Source organism: Orcinus orca, chromosome 17 (genome assembly GCF_937001465.1).
Source record: "Orcinus orca chromosome 17, mOrcOrc1.1, whole genome shotgun sequence".
Taxonomy (NCBI): domain Eukaryota; kingdom Metazoa; phylum Chordata; class Mammalia; order Artiodactyla; family Delphinidae; genus Orcinus; species Orcinus orca.
Window position 1 is genome coordinate 45,258,858 of NC_064575.1, and position 18,797 is coordinate 45,277,654.

Below are 18,797 nucleotides of genomic sequence, written 5' to 3' on the forward strand. Positions count from 1 at the left end.
TTCTGAAAAAATGGCTCAGAATTAGGTGTATAGCATGTGTCAATAAAACGTAGAACAAGTAAATAATTCACACGGTAAACCAACTGAGAGTATCTTGGGGTCATTTGCTGACACTATGTGCACTGAAATAAGAGGAAGCAGAAAAGCTCATCGATAGAGTTCAGAGTTAGATCTCTCCAGATGATCGGTAAATATTCTGTCATTAAATGACAATTCAGAGAAATGTAGAATTACAATTAAGAGACCTCATGGACGTGACTCCTAGCTTTGTTGCATACAAGCTGTGAGCCTGGGTAAGTTAATTAACCTGTGTGAAATCTACATTTTTCTTATACACTATGAAATAAAATCCTGCACATAAGGAGCTTAAAACAGTGCCTGGTGTATAATAAGCCCTCTAAAAATGTAAGCTAAGAAAAGTTGTATTTTGCATTCAACTACCATTGTTTCTCTTAAGTTGGGTTTTATATCATAATAAAAGCCAAAAATCCTTCTACCAAAGCCCTAGTTAAATCACTTGACTCCCACCTTGTTACCTCTTCATAAAAACCCTTCTGATATCATCACTTCTACTCTCACACTCATTTAACTCCAGCCATCCCAGCCTCCTAGCTGATATTGGAAGATGTCAGGTACAATTCTACCTCAGAGCCTTTCCATTTGCAAATAGAAAATACCATGTCTACAAATGCTCTTCTATAGATATCTTCCTAGATTTCTTAACTCCTGTAGATCTTTGCTTAAACCTCAAGGTCCTCCCTGATCACCCTCATTTACAATTTCAACCATGCTTCCCAACATTTCATATCATCCTTCCCTGCTTTATTTTTCTCTGAAATATTTATCATCATCTGATATACTCTATGTTTTGTTATTTATTTTTACTTTGACTGTCCCCCCAGTAGCAATATAAGTTCTGTAAAGATAGAATTTTTTCTGTTTTTGAAAGTAAAGTAAGAAGAAAATAGTAAACATGAAACACAGAAGGTCAAAGAAGCAGTGCTTAGAATTAAGATACAAGACAAAAAATAGCACAAAAGTTGAGAGGGTAGTAAATGGAGTTAAAGTATTTCAAGATCATTATAATGTCAAGAAAATGGATAAAAGAATCAAGCAATATTAGTTTTGGATAATTTAAAGATGCACCTTGTATTATTCAAGATAACCACCGAAAGAATAGTAATTGTATAGCTACCAAGCTGATGTTGATTTGGGGGAGGAGGGCAAAGATAGGATATTAAGAAAAATCTAGCAAAATAACAAGGCAAGAAAGAAGGAAAACAGCATAAAGAAAGTTAGGTTAATTGAAGATGAATATAAAATAGGATATTTAAACCCAAAATGTCAGTAATTATGTGCTCCTATTAAAAGACAAAAGTTGTCATATTGAACTTGTAAAATTTACTATTTGTTGATTATAAATAATACATCTCAAAATAAGGAACAAACAGTTGAAAATTAAAGGATGGAAAAGATACCACTTACAATCTTTTTTATTTTAATTGTTTATCTTTATTACTGTTGCACCATTTACACAATTACATATAATTTCAATGCATCTGTTGTACACATTTTTTTTTTGTTTTTTTATTTTTTTTTCCATTTTCTAATGAGTGATGTGTTGGAGTTTGTGACAGGATGGAAGAGAAAACTGGAACTGTGATGAATGCAGACTTTTTTTTTTCATTTCCACCGACCAGTAAACAGAACTACAGGTGCACCCAACCATGGACATACATTAACTGGTCATGAGAAATCTAGGGAGGCTAAGTAGGATGAAAGAATGTTTGTTACTCCCAAAAAGACCTGGGGAGGAAGAATGGAGTATTGGCATCAAGATACATGTGAACAGGCTAAGCAGGCTGTCTGAAAGTTGGCATTCATCCACAACATTAAAAAAATTTCAAAATAAGAAAGCTGTAAATGAAAAAGAAAACAGAAAATGCTGCCTTCATGAACATCCGATTGCCTCGGCACAGGCCCTGTGGGCAGAATCAAACGCATCACTCCCAATCCCCTTGCAGAAGACAAGACATTCAGATCTTAGTGGCGGAGTGCATGTAACAGCAGTTCAGGTACAAAAGATGTACTGTACTTTCAGACATTGATCTTTAAAATCCAGGACTGATTGGTAGAGTTGACTGAAAGTATATTAGGTATTTACCCACAAAAATACTATTTGGATTCTCCCAACACCCTCCCTCCCTTGAAAGGACCACATGCTTGTTCTTGGGCAATACATACCATTATTTCCAATTTGAAACAAGTTAGTATAGGAGAGAGACAGAGAGACAAAAAGACAGAGAAGGAGTCAGAGAGACAGGTTGTTGTTAAGCGGTATTCTTCGTTCCACTGGTTGTCCTTCTTACTCTTTCACTGCTAAGGTTTGATCAGAATTAGCTGCTGGGGTCTCGGCAGATTTGACCTCGTCTGTGGGGGCTGCAGGGGCTTGGCCTTGGGCATGGAACTGAGTGCTTCCGTGGCTGCCAGGATCTCCATGGAGGATGGGGCAGCCTCAGTGTTGCCGGGTTTTGAGTCTTAAGATGGGGCCCCGTCACTTTTTGTCTCCTGCGCGGCAGGAGCTGCAGGAGCCTGAGGCTTTGCGGGTTCCTCTCCCTTCTTGCTCTTGTCATCCTTGGTGGGGCCAAGGGCTCCGCAGCCTAGGTCTCCAAAGTTTTAGGGGCGTTGCCACCTGCAGCTGGCCGGAGGCAGCCGCGGGCTCCTGCTCAGCATCCTTTGGGGGTCCCGGCTTCCACTCAGCTCCCTCCGTCTGCTCCGTCTCTGCCTTCAGAGTGTCTTCCTTGGCTGCCTCTTTGTCTTTCTCACCTTCCTGGTCTTCAGGCTTGTTGGCAGCATCCTAGGCATCCTTCTCCAGCTTCTCCTCCTTGTCCTCCTTCACCTCTGGGGTCTCTGCAGCACCCTGGGTCTCATTGTCCTTCGGGGTTTCCCCCTCTTCTGTCCCAGCTCCTTTGGCCTTCTTGTCTTTGTCCTTAGCCCTCTCATCATTCACATTGTACCCCTTCTTCTTACTCAGCTTGTCTCCCAACTTGGAGTTTGGGTCTGGGTGCCTGTGCTGCCCTGGGTCGCTGGCGGAGGCTCTCTCCCCGGTTCTATGGTGGAGACTGTAGCTAGGAGTGAGTTGGAGTGCTGCCGCAGCCGTGGTCTCCACAGACACTACTGCCGCCCACACTTGCAATCCTAATGATTGTTTAATACAAAAAAGCTAATTAAACTATACCAGTATCAAAATAGATAAAACACATAACTAGAGACAAAGAGGGAAACATAAGAAAGGGTCAACCATTTTAATCCTTTCTTAATTTGTGTTTACCTAATATCACAATCTTAAAATATAGAAATAAAATATAGAACTACAAGGAGAAATAGAAAAGCCAATAATCATAGTGGAAAACACAATCACAATTTTCTCAGTAAATGATAGAAGTAGAGAAAAGATCAGTAAACATTTGGAAGATCTGAACAGCATGATTAATAGACTTAATCGACTTAAACTAATTAATAGACTTAAACTAATTGACTTGTAGAAAACAGTACCCAACAACTGCAGAATACCCATTCTTTTCACACACACACTATGCATTGTTAAAAATTGACTATATGCTAAGTCATCAAGAAAACTCAACAAATTTCAAAGGATTTTAATGATCAAAATATGTTCTATAACTACAAATCTATTAAACTTAAAATCACTAACAAAAAAATGTAGAAAATCTCCATATATATATGAATTAATAAGTATACTTATTATTTGACTAACTTATGATAATCAAAATATTGTGGAATGCAGCTAGGCCCATTCTCAGAGGGAAATGCAGGGTATTCATTACAAAAGAAGAAAAGATGAAATCAAAAAGCTAAACATCTGTCTCATGAAGTTAGCAATAGAACAGTGAAATAAACCTAAATAAAAGAAAAGAAACTGAAAGGTAAGAATAGAAACTGATATAATAGAAAACACACATAAAATAGACAGTATTGACAAGAACAAAAGTTGTTTCATTATAAGAAGCAATGCATTTGAGAAACCTCTCCAAGACACAGATCAAGGAAAAAAGAGAAAAGCCACAAATAATCAATTTAAGTTAGAAATGGAGAACGTCAGAAGATATTTTAAAAAATGACAAGACAATATTGTGAAAAAGATCTTAAGAAGATATTGTTGAAACTATAACAAAATGCTCACCAGTCCTTTTCAAAGTGGTACTGGCAATCCTTGTTAATGTAACAAGACAAGAAAATTAAATGAAAGGTACATAGATTGGGAAGAAAGACATAAAACTGTCTTTGTTCACAAATGACATAATTGTCTATGTAGAAAATCTCAAAAAATAAAAAAAAACCCTTCTGCAACTTATAAGCAATTACAGCAAGGTTGCAGGATACAACATTAATATACAAAGTCAATTGCTTTCCTATAAACCAACAATGAACAAGTGGAATTTAAAATTAAAAACACAATATCCTTTACATCAGCACCCCCAAAAATGAAATACTTAGGTATAAATCTAACAAAATATGTTCAAGATTTATACAAGGAAAACTACAAAACTCTAATGAACAAAATCAAAGAACCAAAGTAAATGGAGAGATATTTCATGTTCATTGATAGGAGAACTCAATGGTATCAAAATGTCAGTTCTTCACAACTTAATCTACAGATTCAAGGCAAGCTCATTCAAAATCCCAGCAAGTTATTTTATGGTTATTGACAAACTGATTCTAAAGTTTATAGGAAGAGGCAAAATACCCAGAACAACCAACATGATATTGAAGAATAAAGTTGGAAGACTGATGCTACCCAACCTCAAGACATTATAAAGCTGTAGTAATGAAGACAGTGAGGTACTGACAAAAATAATGTACAAATGGATCAATGGAACAGAATAGAGAGCCTAGAAATACACCCCCATAAATATAGTCAACTGATCTTTGACTAAGGAGAAAAGATAATACAATGGAGCAAAGATAATCTGTTTAAGAAATAAATAGTGCTGGAACAACCAGAGATTCACATGCAAAAAAACAAACAAAGAAAAAAAAAATCTAGACACAGACCTCTCTTTCCAAAACTTAACTCTAAATGTATCATAGGTCAAAATGTAAAATGCAAACTATGAAACTCCTAGAAAATAGCATAAGAGAAAACCTAGATGACCTTGACTATGGTGATGCCTTTTTTGATGTAACACCAAATGCATGATCCATGAAAGAAATAGTTGACATGCTGCGCTTTACTAAAATTAAAAACTTCTTCTCTGCAAAAGGCAATTCAAAAGAATTGGAAGACAAGCCAAAGATTGGGAGAAAATATTTGCAAAAAATAGAACTGACAAAGGATGGTTGACCAAATATTTTGTTAATGAAAATGTACAAAGAACTCTTAAAACTCAACAATAAGAAAACAACCAGGTTAAAAAATGGGCCAAAGACCTTAACAAACACCTCACCAAAGAAGATATTTAGATAGCAAATAAATATATGAAAAGATGTTCCATATCATATGCCATCAGGGAAATGCAAATTAAGACAAAAATGAAATACTACTACAAATCTTTTGAATGGCCCAAATCTGAAACACTGACAACACCAAACACTGGCAAGGATTTGGAGCAAGAGGAACACACATTTGTTGCTTGTAGGAACACAAAATGGTACAGCCACTTTGGAAGACAGTTTAGCAGTTTCTTACAAAAGTAAACATACTCGTACCACACAATCCAGCAGGCATGCTCCTTGGTATTTATCCAATGGAGTGGAAAACTTATGTCCTCACAAAAAAACCTACACATGGATGTTTATAGCAGCTTTATTCATAATTGTCAAAACTTGGAAGCAACCAAGATGTCCTTTGGTAGGTGAATGGATAAACTGTGGTGCATCCAGACAGTGGAATATTACTCAGTGCTGAAAATAAATGAGCTGTTAAGCCATGAAAAGAAATGAGGAAAACTTAAATTCATATTACTAAATGAAAGAGGCAAATCTGAAAAGACTACATACCGTATGATTCCAACTATATGACATTCTGGAAAAGGTAAAACCATAGAGACTATAAAAAGATCAGTGGTTGCCAAGGGGTGAGGGTTGGGGGAGGAATGAATAGGAAGAGTACAGCATATTTTTAGGGCAGTGGAAATACTCTCTATGATACTATAACAATGAATATATATCATTATACATTTGTCCAAACCCATACAGAGTATACAAAAAGTGAACCCTAAAGTAAACTATAGACTTGGATGATTATGATGCATCAATGTAGGTTCATCCTTGGTAATAGATGTACCATTCTGGTGAGTGATAATGGAAAAGACTATGCATGTGTGGAGGCAGGGGGTATATCAAAAATATCTATACCTTCCTCTACATTTTGTTATGAAACTAAAAATGCTCTAAAAAATAAATTATTTAAATATATATAGTGAAATGCACAAATCCTAAAAAAATTCAAAGAAATAGGAAAGTAAAAATAGTCCTATAATTATTAAATTTGTTAAATCAGTAAATAAAAATCTTCCTACCAAGAAAATTCCAGATCCAAGTTTTATTGGTGAAGAAATAACTACAAATCTATACAAGCCCCTTAGAGAATATAAAAATAGCTCATTTTTATGAGACTAGCATGATCTTGATGCCAAAACCTGATAAAACCATTATAAGAAAGGAGAATTATGGACCAATCTCATTCATGAGCATAGGATTCCAGTAATACAAGACTCAGTATTACAAATATATTGGTTCTCCATTGGATTTTCTATAGAGTCAAAGAAATCATATTTAAAACCCCAACATTTTTTTCTGAGGAAACTGATGATCCATTTCTAAAATTATATGGAAATGCAAGTAGCTAAAAATATGCAAACTCTCTTCAAGATAGACAAGATGAGAGAAGTTGCTCCACTAGATAGCAAGATTTATTATAAAGCTACTATAATTAAGAAATATGATATTGGTGACAGTTTGACAAATAGACCAATGGAATAAAAAAGAAAGTCCAGAAATAGATCCATAAATATACAGTCACTTGATTTATGACAACATAACAATGCAATCAGAGGTAAAAGGATAGCCTTTTAAGTAAATGGTGCTGAGTCAGTTGGATATCCTTGTGGGAAAAAGGAAACTTGACTCGTACCTCCTGCCAAGCAAAATATCAATTCCCAGAAGATAAAGGCAAACAGTAACACTTTAGGATATAAGAGAATATCTTCATTACATTGAACTAAGGAAATATTTTTTAAGCAACACACATGCCACAAAGAAAGAAAAATCACCATAAAGGGAAAGTCTTTGAATTGGACTACACTAAAACTAGGAACATTTTTCACCAAAAGATAACATTAAGAAAGTGAAAAGGCAAACCATAGATTGGAAGAAAATGTTTGTTTTATATCCATAAAACCAACAACAGGCAAGAATATATAAAATACTCTGAGAGCTCTTACTGTCCAAAAGAAAAATGGGCAAGAAACCATAACAGGCACTTCACAAAGAGAATATCTATGTAAGGAAACATACTCAACTTCATTAGTAATCGAGAAAATATGAGTTAAAACCCCAGTGATATGCCACTATGCAATTATCAGAATGTTTAAAAGAAAGAATGATGTTATGGAGTATTTGCAAGAATGTAGAGCAATGGGAATTCTTATACATGCTGTTATGAATATAAATTTGGAAAACAGTTTCTCATTATATGCTAAAGTTGAACTTAAATAGAGCCCATCATCCAACCACCCCATTCCCAGATCATATACCCAGTAGTAGTGTATGCAGAGCAGCACTATTCAAATTAGCCAAATTTGCAAAGAACCCAAAGTTCACCAACAGAATGGATAAATAATTTGTGGTGCATCCATTCAACAGAATAATACACACCAATAAAATTGACCTATCTACAGCTACATGAAACAACATGGACAACCTCACAAATACAATGAGCAGAGAAGCAAGACACAAAAATTGCACACTTTGTGTCTTAGCCTGTTTAGGCTACTATAACAGAATACTCTAGACTGAGTGGCTTAAACAAAAAACATTTATTTCTCACAGTTCTGGAGGCCAGGAAGTCCAAGATTAAGTTGCTAGTTGCTAGCACATTCAGAGTTTGAGTCTCCTCTTCCTGGTCCACAGATGGCTGTCTTCTCACTGTGTCCTCAAATGGAAGAAGAGGTGAAGGAGATGTCTGCCTCTTTTAAAAGGGCACTAATCCCATTCACAGTGGCTCCACTCTCATGACCTAATCACCCCTCATTGGACCTGCCTCCTACACCATCACTTTGGGGATTAAGTTTCAACATATGAATTTGGGGGGGACACAAACATTATCTATAGTGCTATATAAATCAACTATATAGAGTTCAAAAGCAAGAAAAACTAAATTATAGTATTAAGATTAAAGAAGTGGAGGAGGGAAACAGGCAAGAAGTGGAATGGACTAGGAAGGGGCTATCTGAGGTGATGGCAAACTGTCTTTCTTGACCTCAACTGTGGTTACACAGGCTTTCCACTGGTGATGATTCACTGAGGGGCACATATGTTTCTGTGCCCTTTTCTTAAGTGTGATAACTTCACATAAAATGCAGTTGAAGTTCTGTAATAATATCTTTAAGTTTTTATTTATAGGAATTTTATTCTCAGATATCATGCATAAGAATATTAAAAATTAGGTTCAAACATTATGAAAGCAGAAAACTGAAAACAGCTTAAATACCCTTCAGTAGGTGACAGGTTCAATAAATTATAACACATCCAGGAACACTGTGGACACTTTAAAAAGAATGGTACTGATATGGGACAATCTTCCACATAGATTTAAGCAAACAACAAGCAAGAGACATAGAACCATGTGCAGAGTATGCTATCATTATATTTGTGTGTAAAACTGAGGTGGAGGATACATGTATGTGTGTTTTATATGCATATAATGTTTCTGGAAGAACAGGTGAAAAATAAAACCCCATAACAGTGGTTGTCTCTGAAGTGGGGAATTGGAACACCAGAGGTCATGGATGAGAAGGAAACTTTCTTTTCACTGTACCTGTGGGCATCATGTGAACGTAATCACAAATATGTTACCTTTCAAAATAATATATAAAAAGGTGAGATATATTTTTTAATAAACTGAAATAATTTTGAGAGCTCAGTTCCCAATTATTGTTGCATTTGGATATTTGCATAGATTAAAATGCACTTTCTTTGGGAAACTGACACAGCGTGGAATAGAGGCTGGGAACAAGTGTCCATGAGGGGAAACAAGGGAGGCTGAAAGACAGGGGTCAAGCAGAGACCTGTCTGAGAAGCCAGGTCACATGGAGAAGGTCCCCTGTCTGAACAGGGCTTGCAGCAGGGATGAGCCAGGCAAGGCCAGAGAAATAGCCAAGATGCTCAGGTCAGGGAAACTAGACAATAGCAAACGCATGAGAGGCAAAGGGCCTACAGAAGGGAGACTTCCCAGGGCGGGAAAATGCCTGTGACCTTCGCTGCTTGTTCTCAGGAGCCTGACATTGCTGGCAGAGTGAAACGAGCCAAGAAAAAGAAGAAATCATGCTCTCACCTACTTATTTGTATTGATCCAAAATATGACCAGCCCCAGAATGAAGTCTTTGTCTCCTCCACAGTACCTGTTTATAGTGCTGTGCACACAATGGTCTTAAAAAGGAGCTGTTGATGCACCCCATTTCCTAAAGTACAAAAATGTAAACTTTCCTCCCAGTGGCTTAGCAGGTTTCTAGACCATCAGCCTGGCAGTGACCCTGAGCCACTGGCTGATGGGCAAAAGGGTACATAAAAGATACCAGCCTTTGATTACCTTTGCCTTATGCCCCTGAACTGATCATTCCACACTTTTTCTGTTAAACAGATTCATCCTGTTAACAACCATCGTATCAACTTTTCACCCTTAAAATTTGTTGAAGGGATGTAGGTTTTGAAGAATACATTCCGGGGTATCAGATGCCATACTAAGTGCTCTGTTACATCGGTCTCCAGAACCCTACAGACTCTCACGAGGGCAGAAAAGCATGTAAGGGAAGAAAACTGAACAGAGGTATAGTGCCAAGGCCACAGTATGAAGGAAATCCATTTTCCAAGTCATATTCTAGCCAACAGGGTCCTTTTGCCATTTAACACATCTATACCTTCTGTATTATGATGCCAAGTTTATTCTCAGTGCAGATTTCTGTAAATCACATCCAAAATATGATTTGGAAAAAAATGCACCTTCTTATGAGCCCACTGCGTACTTGAAAGACCCAGTGCACAAATCATTTGCACCTGTACCATTTCCATCCAGTTCTAAGCTAATTTTAAAAAGGCTCTGAAAGCCTGCCAAGAGCACATGTGCACAGAAGATAAAATGTAATAGCAATTAATCCAATCATCTCTGATTTAACGTTAATTTAACCCAGTGGATTATGCCTTGTTTTGTGTGCAACTGTGTTGATCCTGCTACATTTCAGAGAGCCCCCAAATCAATCAAGTCACAATCCCTAATTGCATTCAAAATGGGGAATTCCACTCAGCAGGGCCCTTCTCTAGAGTATCTATTCCTCCCAAGGAAGAAAGGGAAGTCAAAGAAAGAGGCGTCTCTAATAGCAGGCTGCTAACATCGCAGCTGATGGTGTCAGAACTAGCAAGGAAGAGTGGCCTCCTGTTTGCTGGCATATTCAGTTGCACTGGGGCTTCTTGCCAGAATGAACAGGAAAGGGCCAGCAGAGAAAAGCCAATGGAAGCACAGTTGCTGTTTAAACTAGAAACAAACAACAACACAACAAATTCTGGAGGTGCAATGCTTTCCTTTCCCTTTATTTGCACTATAGATTGAATAACTACAGCAGTTAAAGCCCTGAATTAGGAAGGCTGTAATTGAAAACTAATACCATGCTACCCACTGGGTCTGATTTAACTGCGTTAGAATGTAGGTCTGCATTCTTGGAACCAAGGCTGATTGTGAGAACATTTATATTATCATGTGCAAGGAACAGAGGAAGTTTCAAGTTGCTAATTCCTCCTGTTTGGATTTTATTGAGAACTGAAATAACAAAAAGTGTTACCTGGGCTCAGGGGCAGCCCAGAAGTTCAATTGTAGTTCAGCCTTAGTTAAGGATTACTTAATAGATACTTCACATAAAGTGCTACCATGTTCTTTTTCATAATTTTTCTCTCCCCTCCTCCTTTCCTTTGCAGCTGAGAATAATTAACTGTTCTTTTGTGAGTGTCATTTGTTCTCAAGGAATTAAATGCCACCTTATTTCCCAGAACAAGAATTCAACTGTCATAATTATAGCTTCATTTCAGAAGCAAAAAAAAAAAAAAAAATCATAATTTATTACAGATTGTTCAGCATGTGAGATAGGTTTAAATGTCATTGGAAGTAAATTGTGGCATGTCATGAAGGGGTTTTAGCCACCACTGTAATTGATTTATAATTTCACATTTAAAATGAACAACATTCAGCCATTGTTCTTGTATTATATAACTCTGACAGCAATCCCTTGAGAATGAGGCATTCAACTTGGTCAATACACAATAATAATAATAACAATAATAATAATAACAATGACAATGGTATGCCAGTTTTAAAGATAAGCAATGAAATTAGCATAAGCACTGAGAACATATGTGTTAAAAATGGGAGCTCAATCTCTATAATAAAAGGTAAAAATCTATTTCAGAAGAAATGCATTTGAATATCAGCATTGAACTCCATTATATTAAATGACTCTCAGGGGTTTTAATGAAACTCATAAAATTAAGAACCATCAGAATTAAGGTTTAAACTATTTTCTACCCAGAGTTATAAGGAAAGATACAATAATTGAAGTAGGTGGAGATGAATTTTTCCACATCTAATTTCAAGCAGATTAAGAATCAATTCCACTTTGAACAGTAATTTACTAGGTTTGCAGCGTGATCCTAGTCTCCTGGGATTACACGGTGACCATAGGTGGTATGGGGGAGGGACTATATAAATACCTGATTAGACTATTAAGTGCCAGCAGATCTGTTTTGTGCCAGATGAAGTGAGTCCCGTGATGGTTCTCATAGCTCAACATCACATCAATGGATTTGTGCCCCTTGAATGTGAATGTAGAAACAAATCCAAACTCACACAATGACAGGAACAAACCGTGCTGTGGAGGCCAAACCATGAGTCACACTTTAGAAGCAAAATCAGAATATTCCCCAATCTATAGCCTTTTGAAACACCTTATTTTTCCCTTCTGGGAAAGCCAGTACTTTATTCTTTGTTTTCAAAAAGTCAACTTTATAGTTTGGATACAGAAAACCTTTTGAAAGGCAACGTATGGTAGGCTGAATAATGGTACTTCAAAGATGTTGGTGTCCTAGTTCCCAGAACCTGGGAATGCCACCTTATATGGCAAAGGGAGGGACTTGGCAGATGTGATTAAATGTAAGCGTTTTGCAGTAGGGAGATATCCTGGATTATCAGGGTGGATCCTAAATGTAATCACAATGCCTTTATAAGAGGGAGGTTGAGGAAGTTTTGACCACAGTAGAAGAGAAGACGATGTGATCACAGGAGCAGAGATTAGAGAGATGTCACAAGCCAAGGAATGTTAACAGCCTCTCAAAGTGGAAGCCTTGGAGCCTTGAGAAGGACCAAGCCTGCTGACACCTTGATTTTAGCCCTGGAAGACTCATTTCAGACTTCTGATCTCTAGAATGATAGGAGAATAAATTAGTGTTGTTTTAACACTAAGTTTATGGTAATTTGTTACACTGATAACAGAAAATTAAAACACAGGGAAAGAGTCTGATTTACTAAAAAGTGTGTCCAGAGATCAAGTTACCTCCATATTGAGAACTAACCCAGCAGCTGAGCTCCACTCTGGCTTTGAGTTGAGGCTTCCAGTTTAATCATGACCTAGACGCCTCCTCTGTTGCCACTTAAGCAGTTCCTGTAGTTGTCTTTCTGGGGGACAATGATCCAAAACTCTGACAACATTGTCAATTTAAGAAAGGAGTGATATTTAGCTTGATTTAAAAGAGTCCCTTTTGGGAGAGTTAAATGAATATAGTGCTCTAAAATGAGCTGTGACATTATTTATGTCTTATAAAAGAGAAATTGCATTTCTTTGAAAACACTAATGTATCACAAGATTTCCAAAATATATAGCTTGTGATTTTTCCAAACAGCATTCTGTTGACCTGATAAATGATTGTTCTAGAGTTGCCACTTACCATTCAATAAATGTTTGCAGTACATCAAGGATTTACAATGTAAATTCTTGACCCAGTTTTTGATATAACTATTTATTCAGTCTGCCATAATGAGAAGAAGAAAAAATAAGACACTTCTAATCAACTATTGGGATGACACATAAAACAGTTTTATCTGGGTTCACTGGACAGTAATTTCCTATTGCAAATACAATGGGAGAATATTCATTCCACTTTCTTTGATCCCCCACCAGGGGACACCTTCTAACTGTTTTTGTAACAGTTTCCATCTCTCTCCCCACCCTACCACTGGATATGGGCCAGCTACCACTGGACCTAAGTTATTAAAAATCTAGGCAAACTCAGTCACAGGGAAAAGAATGAACACTCAGTCTAGCAACATTGATTTCATTGAAAGGTGAGCCTCATGGTCATTTTTCTAGCATCATTTCACATTCATTCATTTATTCATTCACTCAACAAATATCTACATTGTACCTACTCTGTGTGATGTCACCAAGGGAACTAAAAAGGTGAAGCGGAGAAATCCTATCCAGTGAATACATAACTATATTAGGTAATGACTTTCATTTATTGAGTACTTCCTATATGTCAGGGATGGTGATAGATCACTTCACATAACTTTTCCAATATGTTATGTTATTATTCCTATTCTCTATTTATAATGAAGTAGTTAAGACTCAGGGGATAAGAAATTCAGCCAAGTTTTGAGAAGAGGTTCAGTGGTAGACCCTCAAATTCTGTTCTAATTATACAAAGCCTGTGTCCTAACCTCCTTGACAAGATAAAGCAAATTAATTTCCAAAAGAAAAATATAAAGGGCATGATGTGTGGGTGTTGATTACATTCCCTAGGTGATCCGGGAAGACTTTGTGAGAGAAGTAGTACTTAATCTTCATTGTGAAGACTGAGAAGGAATTGAACATATGCTGATGGGAAAAAGTCATTCCAGGCAGAGTGAACCATCAGAGCAAAGACACTAAGGTGGGAAATCACGGAACACACAAAGGGAAAGGGAGTAACTCATTGTAACTGGACGTGGGGGGCAGCACAAGTAGCCAGGAATAAAGCTAGAAATGTTGTTGGCTTGGTGCCAGATCACAGAGGGCCTTAAGTACAAGCTATGGAATTTGCTATGGAGGAAATAATGGAGAACTAGTGTCAAATTGTCAATTGGTCAAGACTAGTTGGGGAAATGGGACATACCTCTGTCAATGATGTAGAATACTGTTGCAAGCAACAGATTAACATATTCAAATTAATGTTAATCATTAAATATTTAATGGAAAAAATAATAAGGGCTTTTAAGTAATTAGTATCACACAAAGTGAAACATAATTGCTGATAAAAGAGAGTGGTAGTCCAAATAAATTTTCATTATTTCTGAAGCATACCACCTCTGCTCTTTATTTCAAAAAAACAAGTAATGTGCTTTGGCAACGTTTGAGGCTTGTAAGGCAGAGAACACAAAAACTCCTGCCCTCCAAGAGTCTACACTCCAGTGGGAGAGTGTGATAAACTGCATTACTATTCATAATTTTTGGTGGCCCTCCCTCCCATGGGAGTATAATACATCTCCACTTAGGATTTGCTTTAGCTAAGGAAATACAGGCAGAGGCAGTGTTTCCAGGCAGAAGAATTCAAGTCAGATGTGATCTCACTTATATGTGGAATCTAACAACAAACAAATTGATACAGTGAACAAATTGGTGGTTTTCAGAGGCAGGGGGTGGAGAGGGTGGTAAAAAGTACAAAATTCCAGTTAAAAAATAAATAAGCCCTGGTGACGTAATGTATAACATGATGACTGTAGATAATAAGACTGTATTGTATATTTGAAAGTTGCTAATAGAGAAAATCTTAAAAGTTCTCATCACAAGAAAAAGATTTGTATTTTTTATATGTGGTGATGGTTATTAATTAGACTAATTGTAGTGATCATTTCATAATATTATACATATATCAAATCATTATGTTGTTTGACTAAAACTAATGTAATGTTAGATGTCAATTATATTTCAATTGTTTAAAAAGCCAGATGTGTACTTTGCCATGATTTCCCTTTTTCCTCTGCCATGAGCCCAATAATATCCCAGACAGAAATAGGGCTTGTTCTCCATTAGCCTGGGTCCTGACAAGGAACAGAGCCATGACAAATCATGATGAAAATGTAACACAAGCACATTGTCAACCTTTGTCGTTGTAAGCCAGAAAGATGTTGAGGTTGTTTGTTACACAGTATAACTTAATGTAAGCTGACTGCTACAACAAACTGAGAGTATACGTAACCACAATATAAGGTCAGGTCTATAAGAGAAATATGGGATTTCAAAGGAGGAAGAGATCATTTATTTCTAGGTCACATTATCATCAGTCCAGCCAAAAAGTGTTCACCTTTTCTTCCAGTGGCTTTTTGTTTTATTTTGCTTGGCTTTGCTTTAGATTTAACACGAGTAAAACAAAGACCTGACAACTAACTAATCAGCTAACCTCAGCAGACCAACAATCATTCCCTCATTCTCTCCCTTACACTTGACCCTCAGTCCCTACACACTTCAAAGTCTGTCATCAACAGCCAACCAAAGTGCCACCAGGCAGTGAATGAGCCCCTAATTCCCTCAACACACACTCATTAAGCATCTATTATGCATAGGTTCCATGAGCACCAGAGAATCAGAGATGGAAGAAAAGAGTACCTGAAGGTGCTCAACAGCTGGTGAAAGCTCAGACAAGAGTCACTCAATCACAATAGACTTATCTGGGTGCTCTGGGCTACCACAGAGTAATGGAGCATGAGAGAAAGATGTCTAGGGGGACCTGGCCTTGGGAGAGTAGAGGAGTGGTATCAGGACACACTTCCTGGAAGAAGTGAAACCTGAATCAGTGTTGAAGGAAGGAAAGGAGTTAATCAGACAAAGGGAAGTAAGGAACTATCATTTGCAAAAGCACAGAGCAGTGGGGCAGCTAGGCTTGGAAGAGCTGCCATGTTTGGACAGAAGGTATGAGATATGAGAGTGGAGGAACAGAGAAGGGTAAGATCAAGAAAGGCCTTATAAGCCACACTAAAAGTTTGGATTTTATCCTAAAGGCAATCTGATGCAATTGAAAGCTTTCAAGCTGCAGCATGGCATGATCAGATTTGCATTTTAGAAAGATTTCCTTGTCAGCTCCAGGAAGGAGGGGTCTGAGATGGGGCTGGAAGATTTTGGATCGGAGAAGCTAGTTAGAAAACTCTTGCCATAAACCCAGGTGGGAAATTGTGAGAATCTGAACTGACATAGAGCCTGTTTCCTACTCTGAAATATGAAAGAAATAAAGCTTCTCAAACACATTTAAGAAGAAAATTAGCTCATAGTTAGTGAACTGCAAAGCCAGCAAGGAAGCACCAAAGCTTTTCTGATTCCACTCTGCCTCACTGAAGAGCTCTGAATTTTTTGCATTTATATTATCTCTTTTGTAATTAAGTTCCATGCCCACAACTTGATTAGTTATAAAATTACTCTCCCACACTTTTCCTCTTCCTAGACGCCCTCCTCCTTTCACACAGGCATGTAAATATGTTCCTAACAAGTGTGCTCATTCATTCATTTAACCCACAACTGTTTATTGAGTACCCATTATGTAGCAGGCACTTGCTAGATGCAGTGTACCTAAAAAAACACAAAACAAAGTCCTTGCCTCCTGGAAGTGTCAGCCTACTGGAGAAACACATGATAAATATAATAACAAATAAATAATTATAAAATGCAAATCCCTATGAATAAACAGCAGCAGAATACTGAACGCTAGAATGGCAGGTATGCACGTGTACTCATAGCAATGTCCTAAAAGGCTTACCCAAGAAGTCAATCAGTTGAGATGGGTGCACTAATATGTTTACATGTAATTTACATCAATATCATTTTAGAAAAGAAGGATTGGTACATCTAAGCTGGTGCTATTACCCCAAAATACTAACATTTAAAATACAAGGTCACATTTTCCTAGCTAGCAAGGCCCACAATTGCAGGGGCAAGGAGTGAGGGGTTGGGAAATGTGGCTTCCATCTCTGGGCTCACTGAGTTTGTAATGCTCAGGGCATCTCTGGGAGGCACTCACTGGAGCATTTCAGTATTGATTCAATACCTCTAGTAGGTCTTGCATGAGGTCATGGCGAGGCTGGACCTGGTAAGTTTGGTGCACTTAGGGCTGAGTTCTGAAGTTGGACTGACTTGCACAATTGCATCTCATTTTCATGAAACAGAACCAAAATCCTTTTTAATGCTTTCTTTTTAAAATAGCTCCAGTTCAAGAAAAATTGTGTTCCTCATTAGTTGTAAGTTCCCCTTATTGCTAGCTCAGAGATTGAAATCCACAAATCACTCACCAAACAGCATTAGCGGTGGGCCATTTTGAAGCAGCCTTTTCACAGATTAACTCTATATCTCCTCAAGATAAAGATCATCTGCTAGACAGGTAAGTCCAGTTCTGTTGGGGGCTGGGTGGGGCGGACTGAATTCAGGGCTTTTCTGTAGACTGTAGAGTCAGCTAACAACTAGGTTCTGGCCACCAGCTCACAGCCAGCAGGACAACAAATCACTTTCAGCCACCGCCCAACAAGCTTGGATTTAAACCACTGACCAATAGGTCAAAGATCCTTTACTGCATCTTGGCTCTTCTACACCACACTTTCATCTGTCATTGTTTTGACCCAGGCCCAATAATTGGATGAAAAGAGATTTGATTAAGCGTAAGATTTATGAGGTTCTACATTGAGACAAATTGTAATTCGATATAAGCCCATTCTCGAAAAAGGGCTAGAATATAAACAAAGTTCTTTATTCTTTTATCTATACCTTTACAAACACATGCATACACGCATGCCCATACAAATATCCATACATACTGTTTGTCAACTTGTCACTCAGAAAGACTAATGACAATTACTCACCTTGAGCATTTGGCAGATATAATGGGACAGTACTTTGGCAGTGATGAAAAATCATCTTCCTTTATGGTTCTTAATCAAAAATGTATTTCCCATTGACTAACCCCAAGAAAAGGTTATCATCTACTTCTGCCTGTACTTATTTCAGTACTAACAAGAGATTCTTTTCTCTCCCATCCTCAGCAGTGCAGAATTACCATCATTCCAAAGACCTCTTTGGGTTTCTTGATCAGAAGAGGCATTTAACGACGTCATCCATGATGTATTGCGTATTTAATTGTACTATGCAGCTATTCAAAAAGCATTCAGAAGTAATCATTTAGCATTAATATCCCAGGGCAATCCAAGGTCACAGTACATTAAAAACTAATTCACAGTGGTTCAAGAATGCATTTTTCATGTATGGAGTAACATAATTCTTTTATGATAAAAGTGATAGTGGTGTTACAGAATGATGAGATATAAGATATTCTGAATATCCATCATTGGACCTACTGTACAAATGGCAAAGTCAGACCTTTGTTGTTCTCATAACTCAACACACCACTAATCTGTATTAAACACCACTGACCATGTTAACCTTTTATATGACTGACCACATTTCAAGGAGAAACAGTACCTTATTTATTATCAGAGACAATAC

General features: G+C 37.4%; 1 pseudogene across 1 annotated transcript; it reads right to left on the minus strand.

Moving 5' to 3' along the window:
• Nucleotides 1–1,529: 1,529 nt before the first annotated feature.
• On the minus strand, nt 1,530–18,409 carry LOC101273467 (brain acid soluble protein 1-like; annotated as a pseudogene). Its single transcript, XR_004486293.2, has 2 exons — nt 18,352–18,409; nt 1,530–3,198 (listed from the first exon to the last, which is right to left on the minus strand). The product of XR_004486293.2 is annotated as a brain acid soluble protein 1-like (transcript).
• Between the last annotated feature and the right edge of the window lie 388 nt (nt 18,410–18,797).